The sequence below is a fragment of the Phyllobates terribilis genome, unplaced genomic scaffold, assembly GCF_046119375.1.
Source record: "Phyllobates terribilis strain yellow unplaced genomic scaffold, ASM4611937v1 Scaffold_1__5_contigs__length_1240528914, whole genome shotgun sequence".
NCBI lineage: Eukaryota > Metazoa > Chordata > Amphibia > Anura > Dendrobatidae > Phyllobates > Phyllobates terribilis.
In genome coordinates, this window is record NW_027362761.1 from 920,892,855 (window position 1) to 920,909,992 (window position 17,138).

Genomic DNA, 17,138 nt, shown 5'->3' on the forward strand with positions numbered 1-17,138 from the left:
CAGGTGGTAGAACAAAAAGTATAAGCAAATTAAACAAGTCAGTTACTGGCGTGATGTTCGGGCTTGGTGCTGGCAACCACATGGGAGTTTCCAGTTTCTTCCATATGCGGGACAGTGCAAGAAACACTGGCTCTGATCGGCGGTAGCGATGACAGCTGTGACCGGCGGTAAAAAGCTTACCGCTAGTCACAGACGTCAGTTGATGAGAGACTACTACTTCCATCAGCCTATTCCTGTTGTCGCTGATAACAGTGAGATCAGGCGCCGCTGATGGGAGTAGTCATCAGCCGGTGCCTGTACTCCAAGTAAAAAAAAAAAAAAGGTGAAATTAATAAATAAATATTGAAATAAAAAATAGTTATACTCACCTTACATGTTCGGTACAGACCCTGAACTTTAAGATTCAGGTTCGCCCATTTCTACTGACAGGTCTAAATTTTTCTAAAACACTTCTGCGTTTCATAGAAAATACAGTTTAAAGATCTAGTCTTGTGCCATTCCAGGTGATTGACTTGTTTCTTGCTAAGTACACACATGGGAGACATCTGTCAATCACCAGGTTGCCAGACTAGTTTGTTTTCTGCCTATGGTCTGCGGCCGTATTTTCATACTATATCTTCTTTGAAAAACATTAAAATATGACAGTTCTCAGTGGCTGATACCTTTGAGGACTCTCAATTTTTAATATTTTTCTATCTACATTCCTGTATTGAAATGTTTGAAAGTTTCAGAGAAAAACATACCTGGCTGCAATCATTCATCCAGGCTCCGATTCATGCTACCTGTGCTTTAGGCAGTGTAAAGTGACAGTTCCCTAAATGTTTTGTTTGAAAGGGCGATGTGTTGTGGGGGGAGGGATAGAATAGGGACTGGGTCCCTTCTTTGGTTGGGTTGTTTTATTTGTTTTACTGTTGTGTTACAAAAAAAGTTTTAACAATAAAAAATATTTGATTTAAAAAAAAAAAAAAAGTGACAGTTCCCTTTAATTGTATTTTGTTAATTGATAAAAAAATAAACTAAGCAAGTGGACAAAAGAGAAAACTAAATCAAAATCAATATTTGGTGTGACCAGCCTTTGTCTTCAAAACAGCATAAATTTTTCTAGATACATATCATCACTTTCAGAACTCCTTGTTCTTTTTTACTGAAGATAGTTCTTAATGACACTCGCTGTATGTTGTCCTACGGAATAACTTTGAAGCCAATGAGACGTCTCCCTGATGGTATTTCATAATAGATAAATATCTGCCTGTATTTATTAACATGGAAGTCACAATACTGATGAAATCCCCAACTTTATTTGCTGAAATGCAGCCCCAAACTATCAAGGAACCTTCACTATGCTTCATTGTTGCCTCCAGTCCTTCTACAAACAAACAGCCTTCAGTTATAGCCAAACATTTCATGTTTTGACTCATCTAATGAAATTTTTCTATAAGTCCTATGATTTTGTGCATAGCTGAGTCGCTTGGCTTTGTTTGTTGTCGAAGGCATGGCTTTTTGGATATAATTCTTCTATGAAGACCACTTCTGGACAGATTTTTACATACAGTAGATGGGTTTAGCTGAGTCCCACTGGTTTCTTCTGGTTCTGAGCTGATGGCACTGCTGGACATCTTCCGATTTAGAATGGAAGCATGATATCTTTCATCTGCTGCACTAATTTTCCTTGGCTGACCACTGCATCTACAGTACTCAAAGTTGTCCATTTCTTAGTGTTATTTATAAAAGCTTGAACAGCATATCTTGAAACCAGAGAAACCTTGCTGATACAGTATAACTACCTTGTGTTTTGTCACTGATCAGTCTTGCCCTGGTACGAGGGGCGTTCATTAAAGATTTCCTCTGACCCACTTCTATTTATCACAGGACGCTGAAACTTCAGGTGTAATGATATAAGTCTCTATAGGTTACGTGCCTATTTGCAACTCAGAACTGATAACGGTCTTGATTTTACAGGTGCTGAAGTGGTGTTAGGTTTGATAATGGACCCAGTGAAATACAGAGCAGTCATCAAGTTCCTTTACTTGAAAGGCCGCACATCAAAGGAGACGTTCAATGAGATGAAAGACGTTTATGGTGATCATTCCTCATCATATGATGTAGTCAAGAACTGGCATCATCAATCAAAATGTGGTCGGATTTCGGTGCAAACAGCTCCAATTCCTGGGCGACCCCACTCTGCTATTGATGAACACACCATCCAGCAAGTGGAGGTCGCCATTTTGGAAAATCGCCGTGTAACCATCCGCCACCTAGCCCAAAATGTCAAGATTAGTGTGGGGTCCATGGAAAAAATCATCCAAGACCATCTTCACATGCATAATGTGTCCGCCTGCTGGGTTCCCCGGCTGCTCACACCTTTTCAGAAGTAGGAACGAGTCGAATGCTCTCAGGCTCTATTGACAATGTGCCATGGAAACCAGGAGGACTTTTTCAACAGACTGATCACACAGGATGAAAGCTGGGTCCATCATTATAATCCTCAGACTAAAGTCCAGTTGATGCAATGAAAACATCATGACTCACCGCCTCCAAAGAAGGCATGAGCCCAACTCTCGGCAGGCAAGATCATGCTCACAGTATTTTGGGACCAGCACGAAGTAGTATTGATGGATTTCCTAGCAAAGGGTACCATGATCACTGGGGCATACTATGCTTCACTGCTGCGGAAATTGCGGGAGGCCATCAAAACCAAGAGACGTGGCATGCTCACCAAAGATGTCAGCCTTCTGCAAGACAATACACCAGTTCACAACTCACATGTTGCCCAAATGGAAGCATGCTCCTGTGGCTTTGAAATTCTACCGCATCCCCCTTATTCACCTGAGCTCGCACCATCGGACTTCCACCTCTTTCTAAAAATTAAGTTATTTTTGCAGGGCAAGCATTTTCCAGATGATGAGACTCTGATTTCCGAAGTCACAACGTGGCTTTTGGAGCAAGCTGTCGACTTCTAGAAGCGAGGTATTTACAGTTGCTTAAAGAGATGGGAGAAGTGTGTGGGTGGCACTTATGTTGAGAAGGACTAATAACTGTGCCAAGTTTCATTGCTCTCAGTCCACAGGAAGTGGGTCAGGGGAAATCTTTAATGAACGCCCCTCATATACAGTGGGGAAAAAAAAGTATTTAGTCAGCCACCAATTGCGCAAGTTCTCCCACTTAAAAAGATGAGAGAGGTCTGTAATTGACATCATAGGTAAACCTCAACTATGATAGACAAAATGAGAAAACAAATCCTGAAAATCACATTGTCTGATTTGGGAAGAATTTTTTTTTAAATTTTGGTGGAAAATAAGTATTTGGTCAATTACAAAAGTTAATCTCAATACTTTGTTATATATCCTTTGTTGGCAATGACAGAGGTCAAACGTTTTCTGTAAGTCTTCACAAGCTTGGCACACACTGTTGCTGGTATGTTGGCCCATTCCTCCATGCAGATCTCCTCTAGAGCAGTGATGTTTTGGGGCTGTCGCTGGGCAACACGGACTTTCAACTCCTTCCAAAGGTTTTCTATAGGGTTTATATCTGGAGACTGGTTAGGCCACTCCAGGACCTTGAAATGCTTCTTACGAAGCCACTTCTTCGTTGCCCTGGCGGTGTGCTTGGGATCATTGTCATGCTCAAAGACCCAGCCATGTTTCATCTTCAATGCACTTGCTGATGAAAGGTTTGCACTCAAAATCTCATGATACATGGTCCCATTCATTCTTTCATGTACACGCATCAGTCATCTTAGTCCCTTGGCAGAGAAACAGCCCCAAAGCATGATGTTGCCACCCCTATGCTTCACTGTAGGTATGGTGTTCTTTGGATGCAACTCAGCATTCTTTCTCCTCCAAACACGACGAGTTGTGTTTCTACCAAACAGTTCTACGTTGGTTATACACTGCTCAAAAAAAATAAAGGGGACACTCAAATAACACATCCGAGATCTGAATGAATGAAATATTCTCATTGAATACTTTGTACAGAACAAAGTTGAATGTGCTGACAACAAAATCACACAAAAATCATCAATGGAAATCAAATGTATTAACCAATGGAGGCCTGGATTTGGAGTCACTCCCAAAATTAAAGTGGAAAAACACACTAAAGGCTGATCCAACTTTGATGTAATGTCCTTAAAACAAGTCAAAATGAGGCTCAGTATTGTGTGTGGCCTCCACGTGCCTGTATGACCTCCCTACAACTCCTGGGCATGATCCTGATGAGGTTGTGAGGTTGCGGATGGTCTCCTGTGGGATCTCCTCCCAGACCTGAACTAAAGCATCCGCCAACTCCTGGATAGTCTGTGGTGGATGGAGCGAGACATGATGTCCCAGATGTGCTCAATTGGATTCAGGTCTGGGGAACGGATGGGCCAGTCCATAGCTTCAATGCCTTCATCTTGCAGGAACTGCTGACACACTCCAGCCACATGAGGTCTGGCATTGTCCTGCATTAGGAGGAACCCAGGGCCAACCACACCAGCATATGGTCTCACAAGGGGTCTGAGGAGCTCATCTTGGAACCTAATGGCAGCCAGGCTACCTCTGGTGAGCACATGGAGGGCTGTGCGGACCTCCAAAGAAATGCCACCGCACACCATTACTGACCCACTGCCAAACCGGTCATGCTGAAGGATGTTGCAGGCAGCAGATTGCTCTCCACGGCGTCTCCAGACTCTGTCACGTGTCACATGTGCTCAGTGTGAACCTGCTTTCATCTGTGAAGAGCACAGGGCGCCAGTGGCGACTTTGCCAATCCTGGTGTTCTGTGGCAAATGGCAAGCGTCCTGCACGGTGTTGGGCTGTGACCACAGCCCCCATCTGTGGACGTCGGGCCCTCATACCACCCTCATGGAGTCGGTTTCTAACAGTTTGTGCAGACACATGCACATTTGTGGCCTGCTGGAGGTCATTTTGCAGGGCTCTGGCAGTGCTCCTCCTGTTCCTCCTTGCACAAAGGCGGAGGTAGCGGTCCTGCTGCTGGGTTGTTGCCCTCCTAAGGCCCCCTCCACATCTTCTGGTGTACTGGCCTGTCCCCTGGTAGCGCCTCCAGCCTCTGGACACTACGCTGGCAGACAGAGCAAACCTTCTTGCCACAGCTTACATTGATGTGCCATCCTGCATGAGCTCCACTACCTGAGCAACTTCTGTGGGTTGCAGAGTCCGTCTCATGGCTACCACAACTGTGAAAGCACAACCAACATTCAAAAGTGACCAAAACATCAGCCAGAAAGCATTGGTACTGAGATGTGGTCTGTGGTCCCCACCTGCAGAACCACTCCTTTATTGAGTGTGTCTTGATAATTGCCAATAATTTCCATCTATTGTCTATTCCATTTGCACAACAGAATGTGAAATTGATTGTCAATCAGTGTTGCTTTCTAAGTGGACAGTTTGATTTCACAGAAGTTTGATTTACTTGGAGTTATATTCTGTTTAAGTGTTCCCTTTTTTTTTTGAGCAGTGTATATATATCTGACCATATGACATTCTTCCAATACTCTTCTGGATCATCCAAATGCTCTCTAGCAAACTTCAGATGAGCCCGGACATGTAATGGCTTAAGCAGAGGGTCACGTCTGGCACTGCAGGATCTGAGTCCCTGACGGCGTAGTGTGTTACTGATGGTAGCCTGTGTAACGTTGGTTCCAGCTCTCTGCAGGTCATTCACTAGGTCCCCTCGTGTGGTTCTGGGATTTTTGCTCACCGTTCTTGAGATCATTGTGACCCCATGGGGTGAGATCTTGTGTGGAGCCCCAGATCGAGGGAGATTATCAGTGGTCTCGTATGTCTTCCATTTTCTAATTATTGCTCCCACAGTTTAATTCTTCACACCAAGCTGCTTGCCTATTGCAGATTCAGTCTTCCCAGCCGGGTTCAGGGCTACAATTTTGTTTCTGGTGTCCTTCGACAGCTCTTTGGTCTTCACCATAGTGGAGTTTGGAGTGTGACTGTTTGAGGTTGCGGACAGGTGTCTTTTATACTGATAACAAGTTCAAACAGGTGCCAGTACTACAGGTAATGAGTGGAGGACAGAGGAGCCTCTTTAAGAAGAAGTTACAGGTCTGTGAGAGACAGAAATCTTGTTTGTAACTGACCAAATACTTATTTTCCACCAAAATTTGAAAAAAAAATGTCCAAATCAGACAATGCGATTTTCAGGATTTGTTTTCTCATTTTGTCTCTCATAGTTGAGGTATACCTATGATGTCAATTACAGGCCTCTCTCATCTTTTTAAGTGGGAGAACTTGCACAATTGGTGGCTGACTAAATACTTTTTTTCCCCGCTGTATGACCTGTGACATGAAACAGCCTTCCACAAACTCACCTTTTAGATGAGTTTGGCTGTTCCTCACACAATTTTAAGCATTTAACACAGCTACAGTGGTGTGAAAAAGTGTTTGGCCCCCTTCCTGATTTCTTATTCTTTTGCTTGTTGTCACACTTAAATGTTTCAGATCACAAAACAAATTTAAATATTAGACAAAGATAACACAAGTAAAGACAAAATGCAGTTTTTAAATGAAGGTCTTTATTATTAAGAGAAAAAGGGATCCAAATCTACAGGGCCCTGTGTGAAAAAGTGATTGCCCCCTAAACTGAATAACTGGTTGGGCAACCCTTAGCAGCCACAACTGGCAATGAGTGTTTTACAATGATCTGGAGGAATTTTGGCCCATTCATCTTTGCAACATTGTTGTAATTCAGCCACATTGGAGGGTTTCCGAGAATGAACCGCCTTTTTAAGGTCATGTAACAGCATCTCAATCGAATTAAGGTCAGGACTTTGACTAGGCCACTCCAAGGGTTTAATTTTGTTTTTCTTAAGGCATTCAGAGGTGGACTTGCTGGTGTGTTTTGGATCATTGTCCTGCTGCATAACCCAAGTGCGCTTCAGCTTGAGGTCACAAAGAGATGGCTGGACATTTTCCTTCAGGAATTTTTGGTAGACAGCAGAATTCATGGTTCCATTTACCACAGCAAGTCTTCTAGGTCCTGAAGTAGCAAAACAGCCCCAGACCATCACACTACCACCACCATATTTTACTGTTGGTATGATGTTCCTTTTCTGAAATGCTATGTTATTTCTACGCCAGATGTAATGGGACATTCACCTACCAAAACGTTAAACTTTTGTCTCGTCAATCCACAGTATTCTCCCAAAAGTCTTGTCGATCATCAAGATGTTTTCTGGCAAAACTAAGACGAGCCTTTATATTCTTTTTGCCCAGCAGTGGTTTTCATCTTGGAACTCTGCCATGCATGCCACTTTTGCCCAGTTTCTTTCTTATCGTGCAATCATGAACACTGACCTTAACTGAGGCACCAGCGAGTCACTGTTGCTTCAGTAGCAGTGAGTCGCCGGCACCTGCACAGAAGAATGATGAAGCCACTGCCCATAGAAGGAATAGGTAAGTATAATCTCACAATTGCAGGGCGCAGAGGTGGGATCCTGTGGCCAGAAATGCATGTCACAGGGCAGTGTGATGCTGATGGGAGGGGGGTGCATCTCACGCCCCGGAGCCTGAAAGAAATCATTAGCATACACGAATAAGATGATTTCTGCACATCAAGACTGCAGACATGGGCATACAGGTATGATTACTTTAACCATTCTATTAACTATATGCCCATATTAATAGGTAAAAATGTCCCAGGGGGTGACAGATTCCCTTTAAACATTCTACCATCCTAACAAAATAAAAGGATATGTGACAAATGGTGCTGATATAATAAAAATTATTTATTAACTATTTTGTGTGGTATAGGTATCTGGATTCAAAATATAAACAAAGTTTGAAAATTGCTCATTTAAAAAAAAACCTGTCTGATATTTTCATAAATAAAAGCAAAACGTATACATTTAAATTTACCACTATTATAAAGTATAATTTTTTATAAGGAAAAAAAACCAATCTCAAAAGTACTAAAATATGTTGAATCATTCCAGAGTTATTGCCATGTAAAGTGACGTGGAAAACACCAAGGTTACTTACCGGTAGCCGGTTTTTCCTGAACCCATGACAGCACACCTTGAGAGAGGGATCCGCCCCACCAAGGACAGGAAACTGTCTGAAATAAAAGGGCGGTACCTCTCCCTCGCTTCAGTTGTTTGCAGAGCATTGAGAGGACCTCCCAAAGAGGTTAGGCATATAACCAACACCTACAATATATATATATATATATATATATATACATATATATATATATATATATATATATATACAGTACAGACCAAAAGTTTGGACACACCTTCTCATTTAAAGATTTTTCTGTATTTTCATGACTTTGAAAATTGTACATTCACACTGAAGGCATCAAAACTATGAATTAACACATGTGGAATTATATACTTAACAAAAAAGTGTGAAACAACTGAAAATATGTCATATTCTAGGTTCTTCAAAGTAGCCACCTTTTGCATTGATGACTACTTTGCACACTCTTGGCATTCTATTTATGAGCTTCAAGAGGTAGTCACCGCAAATGGTTTTCACTTCACAGGTGTGTTCTGTCAGGTTTAATAAGTGGGATTTCTTGCCTTATAAATGGGGTTGGGACCATCAGTTGTGTTGTGCAGAAGTCAGGTGGATATACAGCTGATAGTCCTACTGAATAGACTGTTAGAATTTGTATTATGGCAAGAAAAAAGGAGCTAAGTAAAGAAAAACGAGTGGCCATCATTACTTTAAGAAATGAAGGTCAGTCAGTCCGAAAAATTAGGCAAACTTCGAATGTGTCCCCAAGTGCAGTTGCAAAAACCATCAAGGGCTACAAAGAAACTGGCTCACATGAGGACCGCCCCAGGAAAGGAAGACCAAGAGTCACCTCTGCTTCTGAGGATAAGTTTATCCGAGTCACCAGCCTCAGAAATCGCAGGTTAACAGCAGCTCAGATTAGAGACCAGGTCAATGCCACACAGAGTTCTAGCAGAAGACACATCTCTACAACAACTGTTAAGATGAGACTTTGTGCTGCAGGCCTTCATGGTAAAATAGCTGCTAGGAAACCACTGCTAAGGACAGGCAACAAGCAGAAGAGACTTGTTTGGGCTAAAGAACACAAGGAATGGACATTAGACCAGTGGAAATCTGTGCTTTGGTCTGATGAGTCCAAATTTGAGACCTTTGGTTCCAACCACCGTGTCTTTGTGCGACGCAGAAAAGGTGAACGGATGGACTCTACATGCCTGGTTCCCACCGTGAAGCATGGAGGAGGAGGCGTGATGGTGTGGGGGTGCTTTGCTGGTGACACTGTTGGGGATTTATTCAAAATTGAAGGCATACTGAACCAGCATGGCTACCACAGCATCTTGCAGAGGCATGCTATTCCATCTGGTTTGCGTTTAGTTGGACCATAATTTATTTTTCAACAGGACAATGACCCCAAACACACCTCCAGGCTGTGTAAGGGCTATTTGACCAAGCAGGAGAGTGATGGGGTGCTACACCAGATGACCTGGCCTCCACAGTCACCAGACCTGAACCCGATCGAGATGGTTTGGGGTGAGCTGGACCACAGAGTGAAGGCAAAAGGGCCAACAAGTGCTAAGCATCTCTGGGAACTCCTTCAAGATTGTTGGAAGACCATTTCTGATGACTACCTCTTGAAGCTCATCAAGAGAATGCCAAGAGTGTGCAAAGCAGTCATCAAACCAAAAGGTGGCTACTTTGAAGAACCTAGAATATAAGACATATTTTCAGTTGTTTCACACTTTTTTGTTATGTATATAATTCCACATGTGTTAATTCATAGTTTTGATGCCTTCAGTGTGAATGTACAATTTTCATAGTCATGAAAATACAGAAAAATCTTTAAATCAGAAGGTGTGTCCAAACTTTTGGTCTGTACTGTATATATATATACACCCAAAACAGTGCACACCAGGGTGTGAGAAACAGAAAAATAGGGGGGGGGGGGACTACGGGTGCTGTCATGGGTTCAGGAAAAACCGGCTACCGGTAAGTAACCTTGGTGTTTTCCCCTCACCCATGACAGCACACCTTGAGAGAATTTTGGAGAATTATGAGCACCCTAGGGAGGGACCACCACCTGAAGTACCCTTCTCCCAAAGGTGAGGTCAGAGGAGGACAGATCCAACCGATAGTGTTTAAAGAAGGTGGATGGTGTAGACCAAGTAGCAGCTCTACATATCTGATCAATTGAGACGTCTGCCCTTTCCGCCCAGGAGGTTGCGACGGCTCTGGTGGAATGAGCCCTGACATTGTCCGGGGCCAGAACTCCTGTGGACGTTTATGCTAAACAAATGGCCTCCCTAAGCCACCTAGAAATGGTACCCTTGGACACCCCGTGACCCTTCCTATTCCCCTGAAAGGCCAGGAACAAGGAATGGTCCTTCTTCCATACACTAGTCATGTTAATGTACTGTAGAAGGGATCTTCTAACATCTAGGTTATGGAATCTAACTTCTCCTGGGTTTTTAGGATTGCTGCAAAACGAGGGTAGTACAATCTCCTGGTTACAGTGAAATCTAGATACCACTTTGGGAAGGTATGCTGGATCTGGACGCAAGGTGACCCTATCATCATAAATTTGTGTGTAGGGAGGATTAACCGAAAGGGCCTGCAGGTCACCCACCCTACGAGCAGACGTTAAGGCCACTAAGAGGATGGTCTTAAGGGTGAGGATCTTTGGAGAGACATCCTGTAGAGGTTCGAACGGGTCACTGGTAAGTGCGTTCAAGACCAAATTCAGGTCCCAGGAAGGAACTCTTAGGGACCGAACCGGTCTGGCTCTGGCACAGGACTTGATAAACCTCGAGACCCACCTGTTCCCAGCCAAGTTACAATTAAAGAGCGCCCCCAATGCCGACACCTGAACTTTAAGAGTCCCCGCGGCTAGACCTAGGTCATGTCCCTTTTGCAGAAACTCCAGGATTCCCCTAATTGGAGGCTTGTCTGATAATGGGGCATCTATAAATTCTAGGAATTTACTCCAGACTCGGTTATAAATCTTAGTCGTTATTTGTTTCCTACTACCCAGCAAGGTAGAGACTAACCCTGGTGAAAACCCCTTGTTACTCAGTAGTGACCTCTCAAATTCCACGCCGCAAGATGGAAACCTCTGGCTTGGGCGTGGAATACTGGTCCCTGAATGAGAAGGTCCAGTCTCTCTGGTAGAACCCAGGGATCTGAAACCGACATTAGTCGAAGCAGGGAGAACCAAGGCCTCTTGGGCTAAAAAGGGGCTATAAGAATTACCCTTGCACCTTCCTCCCGAATCTTCCTCACCACTGCTGGAATCATTACTAATGGGGGAAAGGCATAGGCCTTCCTGAACTTCCAAGGGATCTGGAGGGCATCCACGGCATGGGGATTTTCTGCTGGATTTAAGGAACAGAATCTGTCTACCTCAAGAGCGAACAGGTCTATGTCTGGCTGTCCCCATAACTGGACAATCTGTTGGAAGACCCTCGGGTTTAAGCTCCATTCCCCTTGTCTTAGGGTATGGCGGCTGAGAAAATCTGCTTTTACGTTTTCCACCCCCTTTATGTGAAGGGCACTGAGGGATGGGAGGTGTCGTTCTGCCAGATGAAGGATTCTGTCTGCCACAGCCATCAGAGAGCGTGATCTTGTTCCCCACTGGTGATTCATATAGGCTACTGATGTCCGGTTGTTGGACCTGACCTGGACGTGGTGACCCTGAATGTGAGGAAGGAAGCCTATCAGGGATCTCTCTACTGCCCAAAGCTCTTTTGTGTTTGAGGATGCCCCCATCTCTTGGTATGTCCAGTGATTGAGAGCTCTGCCAGATGACCCCCCCATCCGGAACTGCTCGCATCGGTCGTAATCACCCGATCTACATGTCTGGACCACTGTACGCCTGAGGTCAGATTTCCCCAGTCTGTCCACCATGAAAGGGAATCCACAGCTTCTGGGGCGAGAGAGAACTTGCTTTCTAAATGCCCGTTGAAGGACCTCTGCGCTTACAGGACCTCCCATTGAAGAAGTCTCATATGCCCCTGAGCCCATTTGACTGCTGGGAGACAGGCCGTCATAGAGCCCAGGAGGGACATTGCCTCTCTCAGGGACATCACTGGAGATCGCATGGCTTTCAAGACTAAAATGATCAATTTGCGAACCTTGTCTTCTGGGAGGAAGCATGCTTGGAGATGAGAGTCCAGGATTAGACCTAGGAAGATCTGAGTCCTTGAGGGGGTTAGTTTTGACTTTTGGGAATTTACCAACCACCCTAGCTGATGCAACACCGCAGTGACTTCTAGAAGTTGACTGGAGCAGTGGACTTCTGATTTCCCTACTATTAAGAAGTCGTCTAAATAGGGCATGATCACTACGTTCTTGATTCGTAGAAAGGCTATTAGTTTTGTGAATATTCTCGGGGCTATGGAGACGCCGAAGGGTAGGGCGGCAAACTGAAAATGCCTCAGCTCTTTCTGAATGAACAAGGCTACTCTCAAGATACTTCTGGTAGTCTGGATGAATTGGGACGTGATAATATGCGTCCTTCAGGTCTATTACCGCCATAAAGCAATTGTGGTGCAAGAGCTTCACTGCCGAGCTCACTGACTACATCTTGAAAGTCTGGTTTTCTATTAACTGGTTCAGACTCCTGAGGTTGATGATGGTCCTTAAGGACCCGTTGTTTTTTTTTTTTATCATGAACAAAGGGGAATAGATTCCCTTCTCTCTTTGTGGTATCGGCACTTCGAGAAGGACCCGTTTTCTTACTAGCCCTAATATTTCTGCTTCCAGTGTTATTAGTTCTTCCTGGACCTTCCTTTTGGGGGTAACCACAAAGGTCCGACAAGGGATCTGGCTGAACCATATCTTCAGGCCACCACTCACAATGTTCAGAATCCAGGGGTTTGCTGTAATTGCTTTCCAAGCTGGAAAAAAGTGGGAAAGCCTCCCCCCTACCTACGGCTTGGCGTCATTGGGAGGACTTTTTTGTATTTGAGGACGGTCCTCCAAACATATAGCCCGACTCCTTTTTGGACTTGGTCTCCCATCTTCTCCTGTCTCCTGGAGGGCGAGTCCGATTAAATTTTCTCCTCCGAAAACCAAACTTTTTTGAGTCCCCTGAAAATCCTGGGAACCGTTTGTTCCTATCGCCCGCCTTTTCTAAAAGGTCTTCCAACTTCTGGCCAAACAGGAGTCTACCGTCACACGGGAGGGAACACAATTTATGCTTGGACTGTAGGTCGCCTGGGCAACTTTTGAGCCACAAGGCCCGTCTGGCAGCATTAGATAGACTCGCTGATCTAGCTGAAAGCCTGACAGAGTCTGCTGAACAGTCCGCCAGGAAGGCCGATGCTGCCTGCATTAGGGGTAGATTTGAAAGGATTCTATCCCTAGAGACCTTTTTATCCTTAAGTTGGTCCTCCAACTGTTGGAGCCACACCATTAGGGATCTTGCCACACAGGTGCCAGCTACCGCTGGCTTCAGGCCTCCTGCTGCAGCTTCCCAAGTATGACGCAGAAAGGAGTCAGCCTTTTTATCAAGGGCATCTTTTAGGACGCCTGAGTCCTCCAAGGGCAGGGAAGATTTTTTGGACGACGTGGCTACAGTCCCGTCAATTTTGGGAATCTTATCCCAAGGCTCAGAGTCCTTCTCTTCGAAGGGGTACCTTCTTTTAGAGAAGGAGGGTAAGGCCCCTGATCTTTCTGGTCTCTTCCACTCTAGGTCAATGAGGCCCTGAATTTTAATGTTTACCGGAAAGGAGCGTCTCTTTTTTTCCCCAAGACCCGCAAACATAACGTCTTCCCGGGATCTGGATGCTTTCTCCTCCCCCAGACCCATGGTTGATCTGACGGCTCTAACCAGTCTGTCCGTACTCTCAATGGGGAAACAGAGTCTACCGTTATCCGATGAGGAAGAGGATGATGAATCACTCAGCCACAGATCCTCGGACTGGGAGGAATCAGAGTTGGAGGAGACATCTCTATGGGATCTTTTCTTCCCTCTAAGCAACCCTTTCAGGGACCCCTGAACCTCTGCGTGGACTATAGATTTCAAATTAGATGCGAAATCCAGGGAATTTTCCACTATAGTTTTAGCAACGCAGTTCGGGCAAAGCGGCTTTTGCCAATCTATGGGAAGGGAAGTTTGGCATAGGGCACACATTCTGTGCTTTTGCTTGGCGCTACTCTTCTTAGGTTCCTATAAAAGGAAGCACATAAGAGACTTCCCATTACTAAAAGGTGACATTCACGAAGATCACTCACCCCCGGAAGTCACAAACGGGTACCGGATTCGGAGGCTGTAGCGGAACCGATGATTCCTTTCTGGATGGTCCAGAGGCGCTTGACACCTTGCTCCTGCGGCTGCCACTGCGATTGCTCGAGCGGCTGTCAGTGTGAGAGGCATCCCCCTGCTTCTTCCGTTGCTAAGGGGGGGGGGTTAGCTGCTGCTCTTGGCTATCCTGGTCAGCCATGCTTCAGAAGCGTACCACGCTTCCAGGATAACCCCCCCTCCTAAAATAGGGCCATCCAGAACCTCCTCCGGTTCATGGGCCCTCCCCCCTTCCCAGGCCGGAGCTCCATCGAAAAACACTGGCCTGGAACGCTTCACAGGGCGCCGCCATCTTGGATCGGGCGCCGCCCTCTGACGTCACCTGGCACGCCTCTCCCAGCGTGCCCCGCGCCGTGACGTCAGGCGTGTCATACCCGGAAGTTACTGCGCGGCCCACAGAAGCGGCAGGGGGAGGGCGGCGCAGCGGTCTACGGGAGGACGGAGCCTGCCTCACCGCGTGCGCCCGCTCGGACGCAGGACCCCTGGGGTGCTGCGGACGGTGCTTCTGGAGACTGGAACCCGGTGCACAGGCCAGTGCCTGCTCTTCCACACCGGAACAGCCCCAGGTAAGTCTTCTTTCTTCCAGACAGGTTCCCCATCAAGGACAGGAAACCAACTGAAGCAAGGGAGAGGTACCGCCCTTTTATTTCAGACGGTTTCCTGTCCTTGGTGGGGCGGATCCCTCTCTCAAGGTGTGCTGTCATGGGTGAGGGGAAAAATTTGGCTTGGTCATTAAGGGGTTAATAATGTATGCAGTTTGTATTGTGAAACCTGGTAAAACATCAGCTTTAAGGAAGAGCTGGATTGGAGTCTTGTCTTTACTATTGTAACATACCTGGCGGCGTCCTTGCATAGTGGTCCATCTCCCACTGTGCAAGAGCACACACTTGATCTCCAGTCCAGTCTGCTAGCCTGGCTTCCCTCCATGCTGTCTGCTTGCCTCTGTTTCTGCTGCTTAAGGGCGGCGCCCGATCACTTCCTGTTTCTTGTACCGGCTGCAGGCACACCCCTGATGCGTCCTCAGCGTATTGCTGTCTGTCACCTGGTATTTAACCCAGCTCCTCCCAAGAAACCCTGCCTGAGCATTGTGTTCTGTCAGTTGGCTTCTGTCACTGACGTGCCAGGTCCTGTCTATGTTTCCTGTCTTGCGGTATCAGTTCCCGTGTCTGAACTGTGTCCTGTCTGAACTATCTTCTAGTCTGTTGTCTTCTGCCTATCCTGGAGGCTGTATTTCCAGGCCAGTGTGAACACGCTCCTAGCCTGTTCTTTTCGCCTTCTAGGGGCCGCATACCTAGACCCGTTCCTGTATCTTGCCTGTTCCTGTCTGAACACGCTCCTAGCCTGTTCGTTCCGCCTTCTAGGGGCCGCATACCTAGACCCGCTCCTGTATCTTGCTGCTGTGTCTGTTCTTGTCTGAATACTCTCCTAGCCTGTTACCTGTTTTTCTCTATGTCCGTACCTTCCCTTTTCTTGCAGAATCTGATCCCGTACCTAACTCCTACTCGTTGTCCCTGTACTCCCGTTTGTGAGTTTGTGGCCCACTCGCTACTTCATTGCAAGTATCCTGTGTGTACCTGGTTCTGCCTTTCCCTTCCAGTCTGTTCCGTGTGAACAGAACCCTGTCCCCTCTGCTCTCCCTTTGCTCACTGCTCCGGCAGTCTCACTCTGCTATGACCCTTTGCTCGCTGCTCCGGCAGTCTCGCTCTGCTCTGACTCTTTGCTCGCTGCTCCGGCAGTCTTGCTCTGCTCTGACCCTTTGCTCGCTGCTCCGGCAGTCTCGCTCTGCTCTGACCCTTTGCTCGCTGCTCCGGCAGTCTCGCTCTGCTCTGACCCTTTGCTCGCTGCTTCGGCAGTCTCGCTCTGCTCTGACCCTTTGCTCGCTGCTCCGGCAGTCTCGCTCTGCTCTCCCTTTGCTCGCTGCTCCGGCAGTCTCGCTCTGCTCTGACCCTTTGCTCGCTGCACTGGCAGTCTCGCTCTGCTCCGACCCTTTGCTTGCTGCTTCGGCAGTCTCGTCCTGCTCCTCTCTCGCTCACCGCTCCAGGCGGCCTTTTCCTGCTCTTCTCTCGCTCACCGCTCCTGGCGGTCTCGTCTTGTTCGGCTCTTGCTCGCCGCTCTGGGCGGCCTCACTCTGCTGTTTGTCCACCGCGTCTGCGGTTCTGTTCCTGAGTCTCAGTCTGTGCTGGGTCCTATCCACTCGGTGCTCCAACCTGTCGTACCTGCCAGTATCTCCCTGCCTGCATACCAGTCGTGCTTACCAGCATCCGCCAGTCTGTATACCAGCCGTGTCTGCCTATACCCAGCAGTCTGTGTGCCAGCCTAACCTGCCTGTTCCTGTATTACCCTGTGTGGGTCAACAGCCGTGTCCGGGGTCTGTCCTGGAGTAGCACCTGGTCCCTCTGCTCGGTTCCTCCTTGGTGCACTGGCGTCGTATGCCGTCGTGCACCCTGGTCGGATCGGGTGGATACTTAGTTACGCCCCTCCAGGCATTCACTCTCCGGCACGGTCCAGTGGAATCACTACATATATACGCACACGCCCCTCAGCCCGGGCGTGTGCATTACAACTATGAGGACCGGTCCACACCCTTACTGTGGAAGCACGAGACTGTTTAAAATGTCTTTGTATACTGGAGACAGAACTTGCACAGAACTTGTCACATCCAGAGGCAGATAATCAGAAACATAACGCTGTATGAAAGATAGCTTGACAGGCCTCTCCCTATAGTTGTTTTTATGGGCCTAGGGCTTCAAAAATTGGCAAACCAGCTCCATTAGCTTAGTCCATCGCTTTGTGGCTGAGCAGTTGCTACTTTGAAACACTACCACTTCACAGTATTTGCATCTACAGTTGACACAGCAGATGTGAAACTTCAC